Genomic DNA, 19668 nt, shown 5'->3' on the forward strand with positions numbered 1-19668 from the left:
CCCATTGAAATTAAACAGAAAATTACACTCTCCAGTCAGTTTAAATAAAATGAAACAGGTAATGTTTTTCTTTAAAAAAAAAAAAAAGAAAGAAAGAGAAAGAAAGAAAGAAAGCTGCTGTTTGCTCTAAAAGAACTTTTAATGTCTCCATAGACATATATCTATACAAACAGCCCAGCTTAGGCAGGGCCTCATTCAGTTAATAAATGCATTTTAGTCTTTGCATTTCCTACTGCTTGCATGGTTCCTGGTACTCGCTGTGTCAGAGTTTTGTAGCTGTGGGCACAATTGACCAAATGAAATTGCGTGTGTAAAAAGTACGGTTTTCATTTGAGGAACTGTCAGTTGTAAATTAAAAAAAAAATTCTGCTAAAAATCAAATCCTATGGGGGTATAGGATTTGGGGCTGGGACTTCATGAGGGAATTTGTAGGTTTGCTTGTCCTAGTCTTCATCATATTCTTATGGAATATGCATTGTGATGGTAAAGAGGGGGAGATCAAGGAGGGATGTAATAACCATATGTAAATTATCAATGTTTATCTCTTAGAACTGGGTTTGGGAGATCACCTCATCATCTCCTAGGGTGACAGTGGCCATTATAAGGTAGATAGCATTTTCTACGCTTGCAGGCTTTGCTGGTCTCTCCTTTATATTTCCTTGAGCCCCAGAGTGGCCGCAGTAGAATGACCCTCACTCTAGGACAGTCACCAAAGAATTATGGGGGCATTACTGACAAATCAAAAGAGGGTCTGAGCCTGTTAAGAGGGAGTACATTAGAAATATAGACATTTTCTTAAAATATAAAAAATATTTTATGTATACTGCTAGTTTTAAAAGGACCCTCAGTGTGGGGCACCCGGGTGGCTCAGTGGGTTAAGCCTCTTCCTTCAGCTCAGGTCATGATCTCAGGGTCCTGGGATCGAGCCCTGCGGGGAGCCTGCTTCTCCCTCTCTCTCTGCCTGCCTCTCTGCCTACTTGTGATCTCTTTGTCAAATAAATAAATAAAATCGTAAAAAAAAAAGACCCACAGTGTGTTTTCTTTTACAGACAGAAATGCATTATAAATAGCCACAGAAATGTCACATTAATGGGAATAGCCTCTTAAGAGCAGAATATTGCATACTTTTGGTTTTTGGAAAGAAAATTTAATATTGCGTCTTAGTGGTTTTTTAATTTCTTAAATTTTTAAATTTTTAATTTTTTAAAAAGATTTTATTTATTCATTTGACAGAGAGAGATCACTATATATATATGTTTTATATATATATATATGGTTTTTTAATTTCTTAAATTTTTAAATTTTTAATTTTTTAAAAAGATTTTATTTATTCATTTGACAGAGAGAGATCACTATATATATATGTTTTATATATATATATATATGGTTTTTTAATTTCTTAAATTTTTAATTTTTTAAAAAGATTTTATTTATTCATTTGACAGAGAGAGATCACTATATATATATGTTTTATATATATATATGTTTTTTTAATTTCTTAAATTTTTAAATTTTTAATTTTTTAAAAAGATTTTATTTATTCATTTGACAGAGAGAGATCACTATATATATATATATATATATATATATATATATATATATTTATGTATATCACATCTTCTTTATCCATTCGTCTGTTAATGGACATCTAGGTTCTTTCCATGGTTTGGCTATTGTAGACATTGCTGCTATAAACATTCGGGTACACGTGCCCCTTCAGATCACTACGTTTGTATCTTTAGGGTAAATACCCAGTAGTGAGATTGCTGGGTCGTAGGGTAGCTCTATTTTCGACTTTTTGAGGAACCTCCATACTGTTCTCCAGAGTGGCTGCACCAGCTTGCATTCCCACGAACAGTGTAGGAGGGTTTCCCCCTTTGGAGTTCCACAGTTCTCATGGATCGGTGAACTTGGTCTTGGCTGGGTGTTTTTGCAGATCTTCTGGGTGATAGGCCTGTTGCCGTAATTCTCAAATGTCTTTGCCTGAGGCAGAATTGCACCACTCTTGCCAGGGGCCAGGCTAAGTAATCTGCTCAGGTTTGCTCTTGGAGCTTTTGTTCCCTGAAAGCTTTCTGTAGAGCTCTGGAGGATGAGAATGAAGATGGTGGCCTCCCAGTCTCTGGCCTGAGGAGTCAAGTGCTCAGGGCCCCACTCCTCAGTGCACCTCAGAGAAAAGCAGTCACTCCCTCCCATCTCCCTGGTCTCCAGCAGCACTCCATGCTTACCCAGCCTGTGACTGAGCATTTCCGTCTCTGGGGCCCAGTCCCATTTGGAGTCTCCAAACCCAGTATATTCCTGCCACACTCTAGCACCGTTCCTCCCGAGGAGGAAGGAGGGGGTCTCTATGGATCTGCCACTTGTGGGGTCCCTGCTTGAAGAGGAGTGGTCTGACTGTGCTGTGGATCACGGTTTAAGGCAACTCTGAGCAGAGAGCCCCTCCTCAGCTCTGTCTCTGCCACTGGTTTCCCTGTTCTGATACCTGGCAGCTCTGCCACACTCAGACACCCCCCATCTTTCTGTGACCCTGTGGGTCCTGAGACCACACTGTCCCCACAAGGGCTCCTCCCCCCACTTAGCTTCTGGAGCCATGTCCCTCAGTGGAGCAGACTTCTAAAAGTTCTGATTTTGTGCTCTGCTGCTCTATCACTTGCCGGGAGCCACCTCCGACACCCACCATGGTCTACCATCCCAAATATCACCTCGGATTTACTTCTCCGCACGTCCTACCTTCCAGAAAGTGGTGGCCTTTCTCTTCCTAGAATTGCTGCTCTTCTACTCTTCGATCTCCTATTGAGTTTGTCGGTGTTCAAAACGGTTTGATAACTGTCTAGCTGAATTCCTGGGACCTGATGATATTTAGATCTCCCACTCCTCCACTAATCTTGCCCCCCCTCCCCCGTCCCCTGGATCTTATTGCTTTAAGAGATTGTTTCCAAAATGTCCTCAAGATTCATAATCTCTTGTACTACAGGATGGTTATCAGAAACTAGGAACATGTTAACTAATAGCTTTATCATAAAATTCTATGCCCTGTGTTCTAACTTCATTATTTATTTGGGAAATGCTTTGAAGATAATTTTCCTGTGCTGCATTAAAAAGTCCTATGGTGCAAGTTAAAGGGAAAATGGCTCAGTATTGGATGAATCTGAGTAGTTTATAGTAGATGGTTAAAAGATGGGAATTTTTGAAAATCAGAATTCTCTAGCTTGCCTGTGGGGTGCTTAGATCATTTACATGTGGAGTTTTCAGTCATCTATTGATTGATTCATTTATTCCTTTACTCCTTTATCAATTTAGTCAACTACATGCCTAGCCACTTGTCCTGAGCACATAAAAGTATCAAGACATATTCTTAGGGAGATTTCTGGGTGGTGAGAGATACAAATAGTGCTGTTAAGGCTGAGTCTGGGGGTTACGATAAGACAGACGAGGGGCCACCAACACCATCCTTGGGGGATTACAGCCAAGGGAACAGGAGGAACATCACAGCAGAAATCCTAGTACAAGTAGGATTTAGGCAGGTGAGGGGAACAGGATTCAAGAGTAGCAAGAAGAGGGATGAGAGCCTGGAGGCCTATCTAGAGATTCCCAGAAGGAGCCCTCAATGACAGGGGTGTAGTGGGAGGGGTAATAGAGGAGCTAGGGGAGAAGTGAGTCTTGAAAGGAAGGAAGGGTCCAAACCTTGAAGGGCTTTCCATGTCTAACAGTTTGGATTTTACCCTAGCAATGAAGAGCTGTTGAAGGGTTCTAGATAGCAGGGCAGTGTAATCAGATTTGTTTTAGGAAGACAATTCTAGATGAAGAATGAAAAGTAATGTGCCATACAGTGAGGATTTTAATAGGAAAACCAGCCAGGAGACTGTTCTAGTCATCCAGAGAAGAGATTCCAGGTAAGATCCAGGTAATAGATACCACCGGCATCAACTGGAGTGTTGGTGTGGGTGTGGTTAGATTTGTTAGAATTGACAGTGCTTGGAACAGATGGTTTAGGAGGTGTAGGAGAAGGAGGGGTCCAAGATGGTGCCCATGCTTGTGGCTTGGATGTCTGTGCAGACGGTGGTTCCATTCACTGAGGAGAAAGGAACACAGGAAGCACTGAAGGTTTGATGGTGGGGGGCAGAAAAGATAGCTCTGTTTTGGACCATCTCATTGAGATTGGAGATTATTTCCATTGGGAAGATGGGAATGCAGATCTCAAGTGGACCAAAATAAGACTATAGCAATGAACCAAATCCCTGTCATGCTCAGCATAACAGGGCCAGAACAGACACTAGCATGAAGAATGTGTTGGGGGTGGGGTCACCAGAAGAAAAACATATAGCCCAAAGAATGTGTTAAATGACACCACAAGGATGTAATCAGTTAAACCCATAAAATGAAAATATCTGCAGACCTTTAGATTATATGATGATTAAGAGACATAAAAACCAAATGCAAAGTGTGAATCTTGTTTAAACAAACTGTAAAAAAAAAAAAGTAAAACAACAAATTTATGAGTAATTGGGGAAATTTAAACACTCCCAGGCTATGTGAGGAGGCATTATTGTTAATTTTTTCAGTATGAGAAAGCTACTGTGGTTGTGTTGGTTTTTTTTTTTAATTGTTTTTGTTCTTTTGTATGTGTGTGTGTGGTAAAACACACATAACAAAATTAACCAACTCAACCATTTTTAAGTGTACAGTTTGGTGCCAATAGATACATTTATAATGTTGTGCAATGATCACCACCATTGATGTCCACAGCTCTTTTGATCTTGCAAAACTGAAACTCTCTACCCATTAAATGCTAATCCCCAACTTCCCCCTTTTTCCCAGCCCCTGGCTACTCCCATTCTCCTTTCTGTCTCTATAATTTTGACCAAGTGTGCCATATGCGTGGAATCATAGAATATTTGTCTTTTTGTGGTTGGTTTATTTCACTTAGCATAATGTGGTTATATATTTTTTTCACAAAAATAAGATCTTTTAGAGATGCATATAGAAATATTTACAGATATAATGATGTGATGTCTGACGGAGATTTACCACAAAATAATCTTGGGAGCAGATGGTGGGGCAGTGATTATGGCATAAATGAGATCATAATGGCCATGTCTCGATAGTCATTGAAGCCAAATGATGGGTACATGGGGATTCACTCCATTCTATTTTTGGGTATATTTGATATTTTTCATAACCGAAGTTGAAAAAGAAGGTTCTCCCCTACCCCCACTACACCATGGCCAAACTCAAATAGACCTTTTTCCCAAATGAAATCTCACGTGGAAACTTGGGCTATAAAATATGGTAAAAGGCGAAAGATTTATACGATCTGAAGAGAAACCAGAGTATGGGCTATAAAATATGGGAGGAAGGATGGCTGTCCTTATATACATAAGGCTTTGAACTCAGAGACTATATCTCTGAATTCCTTGTAACCTCCTCACCCTGCCTCTTGGCTTTCCCAAAGTCTAGCTCCTTCTCAGGTCACTGCTGGTGAATAGGCTGGCATGTGTAAAGCAGGTGTTGCCAGTGATACCCTTCAATTTTCTCCTCACGCCCTGCTGGTCTTTCTCAAGACACAGTGAGCATATGGACAATACTGGACATCATATTTCCCTTGAAATAGTCCTGTGAGTTCCCTGGATTTCTTTCAAGATCAAGGTTAGGTATTTCTTCAGATATCATGTTTAGTAGCGGAGACCTGTTCTGCGACCATCACTGCTTACACTGGAGAAAAACACACTGCGTTTCTGTCACACAGAAAATAATTTTTTGAGCATGTTTTACTTTTAAACGTAGCCTTAGGTAGTAAATCTTAATGTCCAGGAAAGATAAAGATGAGCTATTTAGAAAGAAGACATTAACACAGTACGGTGCAATTAACTAGACGCATTATTCGAATTTCCCCAGTCTCTCCACTCATGTCCTTTCTCTCCTCTGGGATTCAATCCAGGATGCCACATTGCATTTAGCTATCATGTGTCCTCAGTCTCCACCCATTTGTGACAGTTTCTCCATCTTTCCCTATCTTTCACGGTCTTGACATTGAGATGCGTTCATGTAAATAATCAACATAGTAACACCTTCCTCCAGGACTGCAGGATTCCATGAAAAGTGGAGGGAAGACAGCTCTTGCAGACAGTAATCAGTCTGATAAAGAGGAAGTTTTAGAAGGTGAAAGACCCCTCCTGGTACCTTGTAGCTTCTCTTATCCTCCACCCGCCTTTCCCCTTTTCTGTCCCATCCAGTTGGGATTCAGCGGAAATGACCATTAATGAAGAGCTTCTATTTACAGGCCATGCTGGTCCTTTCTGGTTTTTCCAGGGGAAAATGGAACCCTCCGCCTTAGAGAAAGGCTTTCAAGTGGTTTTAGGCAGAAGGCCATGACTTGGCCATTCTGTATTTCATAGCACACCAACTCTACCAACACCAACCATCAACTTGGCACTTGAGATGCGTCTTTTAAAGCCAGGGCTGATAAACCACTCATACTTTAAAAAAAAAAAAAAAAAAGACTACAACAAAACACAAAACAAACCTGATTTAGCTAGTGGGAGCTGGTGCTTTATTGATGCATTTGCTTTATGGTCTAAAATGGGGTTTTAATAAATTTATGCTCTGGTAGACACATTCAGAGCTGAAGTATTTTATATCTGTGTTGCTGCTTTCCTGCCAAGGCTTAGCACTCTTCATCTCCCTCAGGGTCCCCACGAAGGCAAATGCACACTTATCACTACTTAGATTCCTTCTTGCCTTGGGCGCTCTCTCCATAAATACCAAAATGTATTACATCAAGTTGAACAGCTCAACTTGCTCTCTACCATCTCTGTGGTGGCTTTCTTTTCCTCAGTGGATTTTGAAGATAAACTATCAAATCAGATATCACCATACTCCCATGCAAATACAGCAAAGACTCATTAATCTAGGCTCCACTAATTCCAGGTCTATGACAATCATTCATAAATGGTAAAAATGCTCTAAGTAAAAAAATTGGGCACGATGTCTCTCTGTATGAATTTTCAGCTTGCTCAGGGGTAAAGTAAATCTGTTCAGATGTCAGTTGCTATTTCAAAAGAAGGATTGATCTTCTGAAATTAAAGGTTTTTCTAATGTACTTTCAGATCTAGAGATTTCTGTGTGGAAAGGGATTCTAATATTTGATGTATTATTGAGTGATGGTACAATTTATTACTTGACTTATAATAGCTACTATCTTTGAACATAATGGGACCACTTCTTTAAAACTGATATATAATTTAGAATTTTTACTGTCAAATGAACTTTTCCTCCAACTGTAGCATAAGCTCCTTGAATTTAAGGATCATGCATTTCCATATTTTCTTGTGTTCCTAGCCTACTTGCTCAATCGCTGCTTCATCACAGGGCTCATAAAAGTGCCTTACACAGAGGAAATGCTTAGTAGAAGGTTTTCCTTAAGTATCGTGATACTTGGTCATTCTGAACACGTGGATTCAAACCAGTTTAAAGCAGCCAGAGGTGCTCTTGTTCGTTTCTTATTTATCTAGTTCTAAAAAATCTCTCTTTAAATTGTTGGCTTTATATTTTCAAAAGAGTATGCCATCGGGATGATTTGACAGCATGTGCCAAAGAATCAAACTAAAAATGGCCTAAACAAAGAAGAAAATTTATTATCTTCCATGATAAGGAGTTTAGGGGTAGACTGGCTAATAGGTTGATTAATTTAAAAAGTCAACAATAACATCCAGGTCCTATTCTCGCTATGGTAGCTAAAGCCTGACATCCCCTCATGGTTGCAAGATGGCTGCCAGAGTTACAGCCAAGATATCCCCACAGCAGTGTCCCCAGTCTAGAAAGGGAGCCTCCTTTTTTTCTGTCCCTGTCCAGAAGCTTCTCGGAGAACTTTCTGTCAGGTCATATTCCCATCCCTATACTGGTCATGGGCAAAGGGAATGAATTACTTGGGTGGGTGTTGACCAATGAAGATTCACCCATGGTCCATAAAGAGGCCCAACATCTGGAAAACATTTGGGTGCTCAAAGCATAAAAGTGATGTTGTGGTATGTAAGCAATATACTGTGGTCATCTGGGTGAAGTCTATTTGGTTTTCCTCAACAGTTCCTGGCTCACAGAGTCCCAAACCCTTGGAATTTTCTAAATGCTGAGAGTTGTTAAGGTGTCTTTCTATGTTAATGATTTATTTAATGTTAACTTTAAGGGTGGTTGTATATAAGCTTGGGGGCTCGTTTCCAGGAGAACCAATCCTATGATTAGAAGTCTAGAACTTTCAGGAGGACAGGACAGGAGGTTGAATCAGTCAGTGCCCAAGACTTAGTCAATTATGACTCTATAATGAAGCCTCCTTAAAAACCCCAAAAGGAGGGGTACTTGGGTGGCTCAGTTGGTTGAGTGCCTGCCTCTTGATTTTGGCTCAGATCAGGATTTCAAGGTCCTGGAATAGAGCCCTGCATCGGCCTCTGTCCTCAGCGTGGAGTCTGTTTCTCCTTATCCCTCCCTCTTTCTCTCTCTCAAATAAGTAAGTAAATAAAATCTTAAAACAAACAAACAAACAAACAAACAAACCCCAAGAGGGAAGCTCCTTTGTTTGGGATCTCCTCTTCTATATGTCTTCATCCCGCTGTTGGTTCATATCCTTTAATGAATTTGTCAATGTAAGAAAGTGTTTCCTTCAGTTCTGTGAACTGCCTTAGCAAATTAATCACATCTAAGGTTATTGGAACCTCCTGTGTGTAGTTGGTCATCCAGAAGCACAGGTAACAGCCTGAGGCTTGTGGTTGGCATCTCAAGTAAGAGATGTCGAGCAGTCTTTTAGGGCTGAACCCCTTAATCTGTGGGATCTGATGCTGTCTCTGGGTAGACAGTGTTAGAACTGAGTTGAATTCTCAGACACCTGACCTTGAGATCTTGAGCTAAGACTTGGTTGGTCTCATGGAACCACTCCTCACTCCTATACTGGAATGGGGTCCAGGAACATAAGAATGAGCAAATCTGACTCTGCTGGTAAGAAAGAAGTTGGTAATAACTATCACAAACAGATAATAGTGTCTGCTGTAAGCCACATGTCTTACTGGAGAGAAGTGGGTAGATGAGGTGTAGGTCTGTGTTTTCTCTATTGCTCGCTTTTGCCTCTTTCATTAGTTAAGAGTTGCTCACTTTCCTTCTGTGGCTTTCCTCTTTGATAACATAACTTAGGTTTTGCTCAGGTACAAGGGGTAATAGGCTAAAAGAAGGTGATTCCAGTCCTAGGTGATGAATTGTGATGAGTCTTAAAGCAGTCATGGTAACCTCAGTTCCAAAGAATGGTTTAGGGAAAGGCCAGTGACCCAGTTCTGGGCTTGGAGGTGGAAAAAAAATTCCCTCAAGTAGGCTTCTGGGAAAGGTTTTTCTACCTGATAACATGGCAGATGAGTAGGGGTTCTGCTCCCCTGACTTGGTTCCTGACTTTGAGCTTGGTTGTGAGAAGACATGGTACAGAATTGCTGCAGGCACCTCGCAACCTTGAGTGGAATATTCCTGACACACATGACAACAGAAGAGAGAGGCAGAAAGGATCTGAGTATTGTGGATGTTGCTGAACAACTGAGTCAACCCTGGGACTACATTCCTTCAGAATTCTTCTTAATGAGATAACAACAAACCCCCACGATTTAAGATTTAGATGGCTCTTGTTTCTTGCTAATGAAAGCACTCTGGTGGATGGGTAATGTTCTCCTAGTACTGTAGCTGCAAAGCCATTTATTGTGATATATGTACATAAAGAAAACATATTTTGTTGTTAAGTAGACTCCACACCCAACTTAGAGTCCAATGTGGGGCTTGAACTCATGATCTTGAGATCAAGATCGGAGCTGAGATCAATAGTCAGATGCTTAACCAACTGAACTATCCAGGCACTCCAATTTCCTTCCTTTTTAGGAAATAATAGCTGATCTCCCTGGGGTAAAAAGACAAACAGTAAACATATACATATACATAATTGAGGCTCAATAAATATTCATTTATAAAATGAATAAATGTTCTGCAAGTTTACCATAATAGTTCTCTCAGGAAGCATTTTTTGGATACTTGTATCAACTAACATTATTTCTTTGGCACTTGCAGGAACTATTGTTTATGTCCTCTCTAGAAACTGTATTTCTTTTTTTTTTTTAAGATTTTATTTATTATTTATTTGACAGCTAGAGATCACAAGTAGGCAGAGAGGCAGGCATAGAGAGAGGGGGAAGCAGGCTCCCCGATGAGCAGAGAGCCCGATGTGGGGCTCGATCCCAGGACCCTGAGATCACGACCTGAGCCGAAGGCAGAGGCTTCAACCCACTGAGCCACCCAGGCACCCCTGTATTTCTGCACGTTTTTTGAAATGTTGAGATCTCAGATGTTCTTGAAAAGAATTCCTTGTAACTTCCCTGGCTTTTCTTTCTTTTAATTGTGAACTTTGTAACTTGTTTGCTAGCATTTGGCTGTCAAGCACTTATCCAAAAATATGTCCCCACAATATTTTCCTCTCATAGTATTTAATATACAAGACAACTTAAACATTTCTCCATAATATTCCACAGACTCATCTTTTTACTCAAAAAAAAAAAACAAAACCTTTTACTATATGAAGGTTTTGAAATACACATCAAAGCCCAGAAAGTTATCTGGCAAATAATCATGCACTAAGTACACTTGGCCTCATACTCATATTAGATTAAGGTTTAGTATATGTTAATGTAGCCATACTTCCTTACAGATAAAGCTATAGATTCACCTCCATCACTTCTCCTCCCCTCCCATTAGTGGTAACCATTGTCTTGATGATGATGGTTATGACAATGACAATGACGATGATGATGATGATAATGATGGTAATAAAAGCAGCAAATGTACTGAATGCTAGCCATTATTCTCAGCACTTTGCATACATTAGCTCCTTTAGTGCCCACTGTAGACATATGACATAGATACTATTATCATCCCCCATTTTATAGATGAGGGGAAGAAGAAAGATTGGTTAAATAACTTGTCCAAGACCACAGAGAGCTGGTAACCTTGATTCCAACCCAGGCAATTTAAGTTTCCTATACACCACTCCTGTATTGATATTGTTGTGTGTCAGTATATACTTTCTCTAAATACATATGCAGCCATAATAAATACACATGGGATTTTTTTATACTTAGAAAAATATATAATTTGATAACACTTGTGTTTTTTCCCTAGTTTTTTATTGTTATAAGCCATGTTGCAATGAACAGTCTTGCACATATGTCTTTGCATGTACATCTCCACGGCAAACATCTAGAAGCCAAATTTCTGGTTGGTAGAACATCTTCAACATTTTTTTTAAAACAGCTTATCCCAGAATTGTTCTTCCGAATAGTTTTGCCAATTTGCACCCATGCCAGCACTGTAGAACACTTCCCATTTCCCAGTAGCCCCACCCATTCTTGGAATTGGATTTGGAATTGGTCATCCAATTGCTTAATTTTTAAGGAATTCTATTATATTCTAATTATATAAAATTAGTTATATGTAGGTTATAAACCCCTTCCTGCGGTAGCAATTTTTCCTCCTTTTTGTCATTGCCCTAGTACACAGAGGTCCTTTAGTTTAATATGATTATATTTACAGTATTTCTTTTCTCAATATGGCTTACGTTTTTTTTGTTACCATAAATCACATGACAGAATGCAGATGTCATCAAGATATTCTCCTACAGTTTTTTAAATATATGTGCTGCTGAAGTGAGCACACTATATTTTCTTCGTAAGTTTTGATTTTCACCTTGATATGATTTTTGTGCTTGATATGGGAGTGGATATCCAATTTTACCCTTTTGCATATGGATTTCTCTTTTTCCATATGGTGATGTCGGAGCATCATTTATTGAATGCTTTCATTCTTTGCCCAGTGATTTACAATGCCATCTCTGTCATATTCCAAATTTCCATAGCTAAGTGGTTCTATTTCTAAGCTCTCTATTCCCCGTGGCAATATCGCACTGTTTAAATTACTATAGCTTTATGATGAATACCAATATTCAAAAGGATAACATCCTTTTTCTTTTCCTCCTCCTCTTTCTGAAGCCTCCTCCCCTCCTTTTTCTTTGCAATTTTCTAGCTTGTTCTTGTCAGGTCTTTGAAAAACCCTACTGAGATTTTTACTGAAAAAAAAAAAATACTGAATTTATAGGCAAATTGGGGGGAAACTGTAATCTTTAAAATACTGGACTCTCCCATCCATGAATATAGTAAATCCTTTTTTCTTTCCCCCTCCAATAAGGTTTTGTGGCTTTCTCCATAAAAATCTTATACTCCATTTGTTAGATTTATTTCTGGGCACCTTAAAAGCTTTTATTGCTATGGTTAATAATGTCCTTTAAAAATAACTATTGATTTTTGTAATATTGATTTCTAGCAACTCGTTAAACTTTCTTATTAGTACAAATATTTATTTGTAGATTCCCTTAAATATTCTATATAAACACATTGTATGTACCAATTACATTATCCCCTTCTTCCCAATCGTTACCCTTTTGTATCTGTTGTCCTTTTCAAAATTGAGATATAATTACCAAACAATGAAACGCACAGATCTTAATTATTCAGTTCAATTAGCTTTGACAACTACATACGTTTTTATAATCAACCCACCAATCAGGATATAGAACACAGCTCATCGCTCCAAAATCCCAAAAGCTTCCTCCGTGCCATCGGTCCCTAACTACTGTTGATATTGTAGGCCACCAGCACTCAGGTTTCTGCAGCTAATAGTTAGTGTTTCCTATTCTCGAACTTTCTATAAATGGAATCATATGGAATATTTTATTTTGAGATCAGTTGCTTTTGCATAGCATAATGTTATTTTAAGATCCATCCACGTCCTTGCTAGCACCGGCAATGCGTTCTTTTATGACTGCACAGCATCCCATTGTGTGGCTAGTTTATAACTTGTTTATTCATTCTCCTGTTGATAGATATTTGGATTGCTTTGAATTTTTGGCTGTTATGAATAAGGTTGCTATGAACATTTCACTCTTTAACTTTTTCTCTTACTTTCTTATTTTGTCAGCTCGTACCTACATATAACGTTGAAAGATTGAAAGAAAGCACAATAAGGGAATATTCTTATGTTTTTAAGATTAGTGATTTTGATATTTGCAGTGGGTTTTTGGAAGATGTCCTTTTAAGCTAAGAGAGTTCCCATCTATTCTTAGTTTGCTTAAGAGGATTGATTTATTTATTTAGGGGAAGTACATTCAGATTAATCAGGAATGATTTTTTAATTGTAGTAAATGCTTTTTCTGCATCTATTGAAATGGTTTTTCCCCTTTAACTTGTTAATGTGATGATTATATTAATTGATCGTTGAAGGGATTTTTTTACATTCTTGAGTAAATCTTAATTTGCAATGAGTTACGAAAATGCACTGCCAGATTTTTAAAATAATAGTCTATGTCATACACTTTTCTCTTTGTTCGTGTATGAAAGTGGACTACGGTTTTCCTTTCCAGTTTTGTTTCAAGGCTTAATGGCCTCATAAAATGAGCTGGATAGTTTTCTTCCTTCTATTTTTCTGAAGCAATTTTACAATATTAAAATTCTCCATTTCTTGAAGGCAGCGCTTACCTGTAAAACCAACCAGGCTTGGCCATTGTGTTTGTATGTACTAAGGGAGAGTCACAGCAGGGGGCCACAAGGATTGATTCTGTTTCTTTGATGGTAACATGTGTGCTCACATTTTATACCTTTTCTTGAGTCAGTTTTGTCCTGAGTATTTTTCCAGAAAATTGCCCTTTTAATCTAAGTTTTCAAGCTTGTTGGCATCATTTATTTTTATCTTCTATTTTTCTACTGCATCTCTTAGGTTCTTTCTGTTTGGAGCATTGTTTATTGTTATTTTAATTTCTCTTCTTTTGATCATGTTAGCCAGATGTTCGCCTAGTTAATTTGTCTTCCACAAGAGCCATTCCCTCCCCCCACCACCCTTTTGTAATCTTGACTGCTTCTTTGTTTGTAATGTTAACTTCTGCTCTTATCTTTATTATTTCCTTCCTTCTCATTCTTTTGGATTTACTCTGCTGTTCTTTTTCTAACCTTTGATTTAGATACTAAGTAAAATCACCTTCGACCTTTCTTCTTTGTTTAATATATGCATTTGAAGATATATTTCAATTGTTTACAGAGATGTGCCAGAACCAAACGTAGCTAGCTCATCCTGCTTTGTGAGAGTTGATTGTGTGTATTTCTTTCCCATTTTACCCTTCATGTTGATAGCTTGAAATCGACCTGGTGGGACATTTATAATACAGATGTTGGCAAATACTGCACATCTACCCCCGTATCCCCATCCCCCAGCAAACTTACACACACCACCCCTGACCCAGAGAACCTGTCGGAAAACATTTATCAGGATACCTCTTGCAGTTTTCCAGATTCAGTATTTAATGCTTGTGTTATATTTTGGTTAAATTGCATTATTTCTTCTTTACTTATTGGTTGCTTAGAAATATTTTTTAGAATTTCAAAGCATATTAAATCATTTTTTGTTTTTGATTTTTATTTTTATTGTGTTGTAGTCTGTATGATATCAATCCTTTGTCATTTGTTGGGACTTAATTGGTAGCATATTACACAGTCAATTTATTTAAAATATTCTATGTGTACTCGAAAATGTGTGTTCTTTAATTCTCAGGACTCCACGTCTGTCCCTTTGATCAGCTTAATTGTGTTGTCCAGATTGTCTCTACCATTACCAATTTTTTGGTGTGCTTAATCTGTCAATTCTGAGAAAGGAATATTTAAAAATCTTCCCCTATATTGATTCATAAATTTCTTTTTGTTTTTCATCCATTCTTGCTTTATATGTTTTGAGGCTAAATTGTTAGGTACACATACGATTACAACTTTCTGACAGATTTTTCCTTTTATTACTATGTAGTGCTCTGTTTATCTTCAACATTATCTTTTGCTTTAATTATTCCTTTATCTGACACTTATGTCAAATGATGGCCTTTTTAAAGTTAATATTTGCTGGTATATATCCTTCCATCCTTTATCATTCACTCTTTCATTAAATTTTTGATATGTCTTTGATAAACAGTATATAATCAAATTTTTTTTTCTTGATACCAGTTTTTTACTATTGTAATTAATAAGAGAATTTTCACATTCAGTGTCGATCAGGGTTTTCTTTAGATTCTGCCTTCTCCTTTGCTTGAGGATTAGGTTTTCAATATCATCCTGATAATAATAATTATTATTTACACAAAATATTTCCTACATGTAGACAAGAGTAGAGACCAGGACAGATATAACAAACTCTGTGTACCCAGTATCCAGCTCTATCAAATTTTAACATGATACCACATTTGTTTTGAAACATTCTCTTTAGGGTGAATATTTACTTTATTCCCTTATTTTTGATCTTCTCTTCGGAAATGATAAATTCTATTGCTATGTATCACAGCATCAGCCGTTAGCTTGTTAACATGCACCTGTGACTTGACATGAGACAGGCTGCTCAGAATGCTTTAATTCTGATAGCTGTCACCCGCCCACCTTGCATATTATAGTTTGCTAGTATTTTGTTTTTCAACGATACCCTCCAAATTATTCGTTACTTCTATTTTTTGATACTTTGAGCCAATGTTTATTTAGCCTCACCAAGTACGTACTTTGCCCCACGGTGAGTGCATTATTTTTGCTTTCTTCTCCTGGTGGCAAACGCTAATAACCACTTCTCGCTTTCCTTCACCTGCACCCCTCAGTGTAGCTGAGAGTAGAATTCTAAGTTGCTGATTATTTTCCCTCAGTCTTTGAAGCTATTATTTCATGCCTTCGAGCCTCTGACGTTACTGTTAAAATTTCATTGCTATTTAGGTGGTTGTTCTGTTATTGATAATTTACTCCCCCCTGCTACAAGATATTTTGGTTTCCTTAGATTTTATATAATTCCACTGCCATAAAGAAAAATGTAATTCATTTTTATTTATCATGCTTAGATTTACTGTGCTTCTTTAATCTGAAGATTCATTCTGAAATCAAACCTAGATAATCCGATAATCCTAAGCTATTCTCATTATGAACACTGTTTCTTCTGGATTCTTCGCTATCTTTATTCCCTCTTTCTGGCATTCCCATGAGATATATACATTGGAGTTTTCCAATTTGTATTCCATGTCTTTTAGCTTCTCTTTAAAATGTCTTGTCTTCTAACATCTTTCTGTGTGTTCTGGGCACTCTACCCAGGTTTGGCGTCCAGTTCATTAATTCTTTTTCCAACTCATCGCTTCTGCATTATTTGATACCTTTACTCATTTGTGTCATATCACACTCCCATTTGGGTTATTTTTCAATTATTTTTGTATTTGGGGACTTTAGGTCTTATGTTTCTTATTTTAGTTGACTTCCATTCACAATGAATAATTTCCTTGTGCACTTTGTAATTTGGGATTATAAGAGGGACTTTATTTTTCTTTCAGAATCTGGGCAGCCTGAGTTGTCAAAGAATCCCTCCAGTGTGTTTTTGTTTGCTTCTCCTGAACACCCCAGAGCTAGTACCCGCCCAAGAGCAATTTTGCATTACCTTTTGGCTCAAGGATTTCCCACACCATGAATGCAGTGTGGAGCAAGCTGTAAACACACAGGCCTGGTATGTTGAGTTTCCATGGAAGAATTATTTATTGATTTAGTCTTCTAATTTTCCAGCTAGAGTCATGGCTGAGACAACTTTCATATTGTCTCTCTGGACTAGTGGGCAACGTTTATGAGTCCCAGTTTTCACTGAGTTAGCAATCCATCAGGGTTTGAATTCCTAAGTAACCAGATAAGATAACTCCCCCCAAGCGCATCTGCTCGTGCACAATGCTGTGGCCCTCAGCTGTATCCTGGCTTCTGACATGTGGGATTTCTTTTCGTCAGTGCAGCCACAGTTTTTTTATTATTATTATGATAAAACATACATAGCATACAATTTACCATTTAAACCATTTTATTATTTATTTATCTATTTATTTTAATAAGATTTTATTTATTTATTTGACAGAGAGACAGAGAGAGAGCACAAGTAAGCAGAGCAGCAGGCAGAAGCAGGCTCTCTGCAGAGCAGGCAGCTTGACGCAGGGCTCGATCCCGGGATCTTGGCATCATGACCCAAGCCGAAGACAGACGTTTAACCGGCTGAGCCACCCAGGCGCCCCCCATTTAAACCACTTTAAGAGTACAGTTCAGAGGCATTAAGTGCATTCACATTGTTGTGAAACCAGTACTACTTTTGATTTTCAGAATTTTTTTTTGTCCCAAACTGAAACTCCATATCCACTAAACATGAATTCCCTCATCATCCTCTATACCCAGCCCCTGCTACCACCATTCTACTTTCCATCTCTATGAATTTGATGACTCTAGGTACCTCTCAGGAGGAGAATTGCATGGAATTCGTCCTTTTTCGACTGGCTTTTTTTACTGAGCATAATATCTTCAAGGTTCGTCCACGTTGTAATGTGTCTGAATTTCCTTTTTTTTTTTTTTTTTAAAGATTTTATTTATTTATTTGACAGCCAGAGATCACAAGTGGGCAGAAAGGCAGACAGAGAGAGAGGGAGAAGCAGGCTCCCTGCTGAGCAGAGAGCCCGATGTGGGGCTTGATCCCAGGATCCTGGGATCATGACCTGAGCTGAAGGCAGAGGCTTTAACCCACTGAGCCACCCAGGTACCCCATGAATTTCCTTATTTAAAAAAAATTTTTTTTAATTAAAAAAATTCAATTTTTAAAGATAATTTATATTTTAGAAAGTCAGAGAGAGTGTGTGCAGATCAAGCTGATGTATTTTTGCTCTAAACAACAGTTAAGTTAGGAGACTGGCCTTCTGATGCCCACCTTGGTCTCATGTTTTCTTAAGGCTCAGTCTCCCCTGGGCATTGACATGAGCAAGCTTCTGCTCCTGCAAAGCCTAAATAATTCAGTGATTCCCAAGCCTTTTGGAGCTTCAGTATATTTTGGAGAGATTTAGAAGAATGAATGTAACAGGTACCAATGTCAGCTTACAAACTATGGTATGAAAAAAAAAAGTGACTCATTTTTCTACAATTCAACCTAAATTTCATCTCCCCTCCCCAAGGGTTTCTCCAAGTTCTAATGGATTGATGAAGTGCATTTAGAGTCGAAGCTTTGTATCTATCAGTCCTCACTGGGATCCAGCACCCCATCTGCTTCTTGGTCAATGGTTTAACTTGAGTAACCAGAAATAGTTTCCTCAATTCTAGTTCCAAGTGCATTCTTGGGTGGCAACAAGCTTACCTACTGCTTGGATATACCAACACACCATACAAGGAAAAACTGGGGAGAGATCTAAAACTCCTCTTCCTAGACATTCCATACCCCAATTTCTACTCTGAATTTTGTTGCATCTCCATATTCCATCCAAGCAATACAATCTGTGTCTTCCATGATGAAAAATTCTATAGGTTATTTTTAGATTTCTTTCTTTTAACCTAGGGCTCTGTCCCAGGAGGAAGACCTTTTCTCTGAAATTGATCCATGTCCATTCCCTCTGGAAGAAACAGATGCCTCTACTCTGTTCTACAGGATAGCAGTCTACAAATATGAAAATAATCAGAATAAGAAGCATCTTTGAGTGTCTGTTATTCACTAGGTACTTTGTGTACATTATCTCTTAGTCGATTTGGTGGAGGACAAAACTAAAGCTTGGAGAGGTTAAGAAACGTACCAGTGGTTTCTGGCTCCAGGGTCCATGTTCTAAACCTGTCCTCATTTTTTGTCTTACTCTTAAGCTCTTTTTCTTTAAGGCTTATTTATTTATTTGAGAGAGAGAGAGAGCGAGAGCGAGAGCGTGTGAGTGGGGTGAAGGACAGAGGAAGAAGGAGAGAATCCCAAGCAGATCCCCTGCTGAGCATGGAGACTTAAGCGGGACTCGATCTCACCACCCTGAGATCACGATCTGAGCTGGAACCAAGAGTCAGACATTCAACCAACTGAGCCACCCAGGTGCCCTGACTTAAGGTCTTAATCCTCAATCTTACCTTCTTCAAGAGAGTCATCTGGGGTTATTTCTCTTATTTGGGCTCTCACCATCCCCTTTAGGCATTTTTTAATTTAGCATTTGCCATAGTGTATTGAAATTACTGATGTACCTCCTAATAAGATCTCTCCAGAGCCTGGCACAGTGCCTGGTCTACAGTAGGAATGTTTGTTTTGAACTGATACAATGTTTTCTCGACTGTTACTTACCTGTTCTATTACCACCATGTGTGCCTTCTGTTGGTCCCACTGCTGGAGAAGCTGGGGCTTCTGAGATACAAAGAGAAATATGACCTTTTGCAAGCAAAACCACATGTGGTTGGGATTTGGGGGGCAGTTGGAGACTGTTAAATATGCAACCTGTGAAAGAGATCTAAGATCTGTTTAATCTGAAATCGACCACTGTGAGAAGTGCCTCTTCAATTCTAGTCTGATTCATTAAGACATGCTTGGATCCTCGAGAGTGGGGAAGCACCTTGCTTCCCACTGCCTTTTATCTTAGTATACATTGGCATAAGACACCCATTCAAAAACCTGATAGGTATATGCATGGACTGCATGTTTTGTATCTTCCCAAATTCATATGTGGAACTTCTAATGCCTGATGTGATGGTACTAGGATGTGGGGCCTGTGGGAGATGCTTAGATCCTGAGGAGGAT

Source organism: Lutra lutra, chromosome 16 (assembly GCF_902655055.1).
Source record: "Lutra lutra chromosome 16, mLutLut1.2, whole genome shotgun sequence".
Taxonomy (NCBI): Eukaryota; Metazoa; Chordata; class Mammalia; order Carnivora; family Mustelidae; genus Lutra; species Lutra lutra.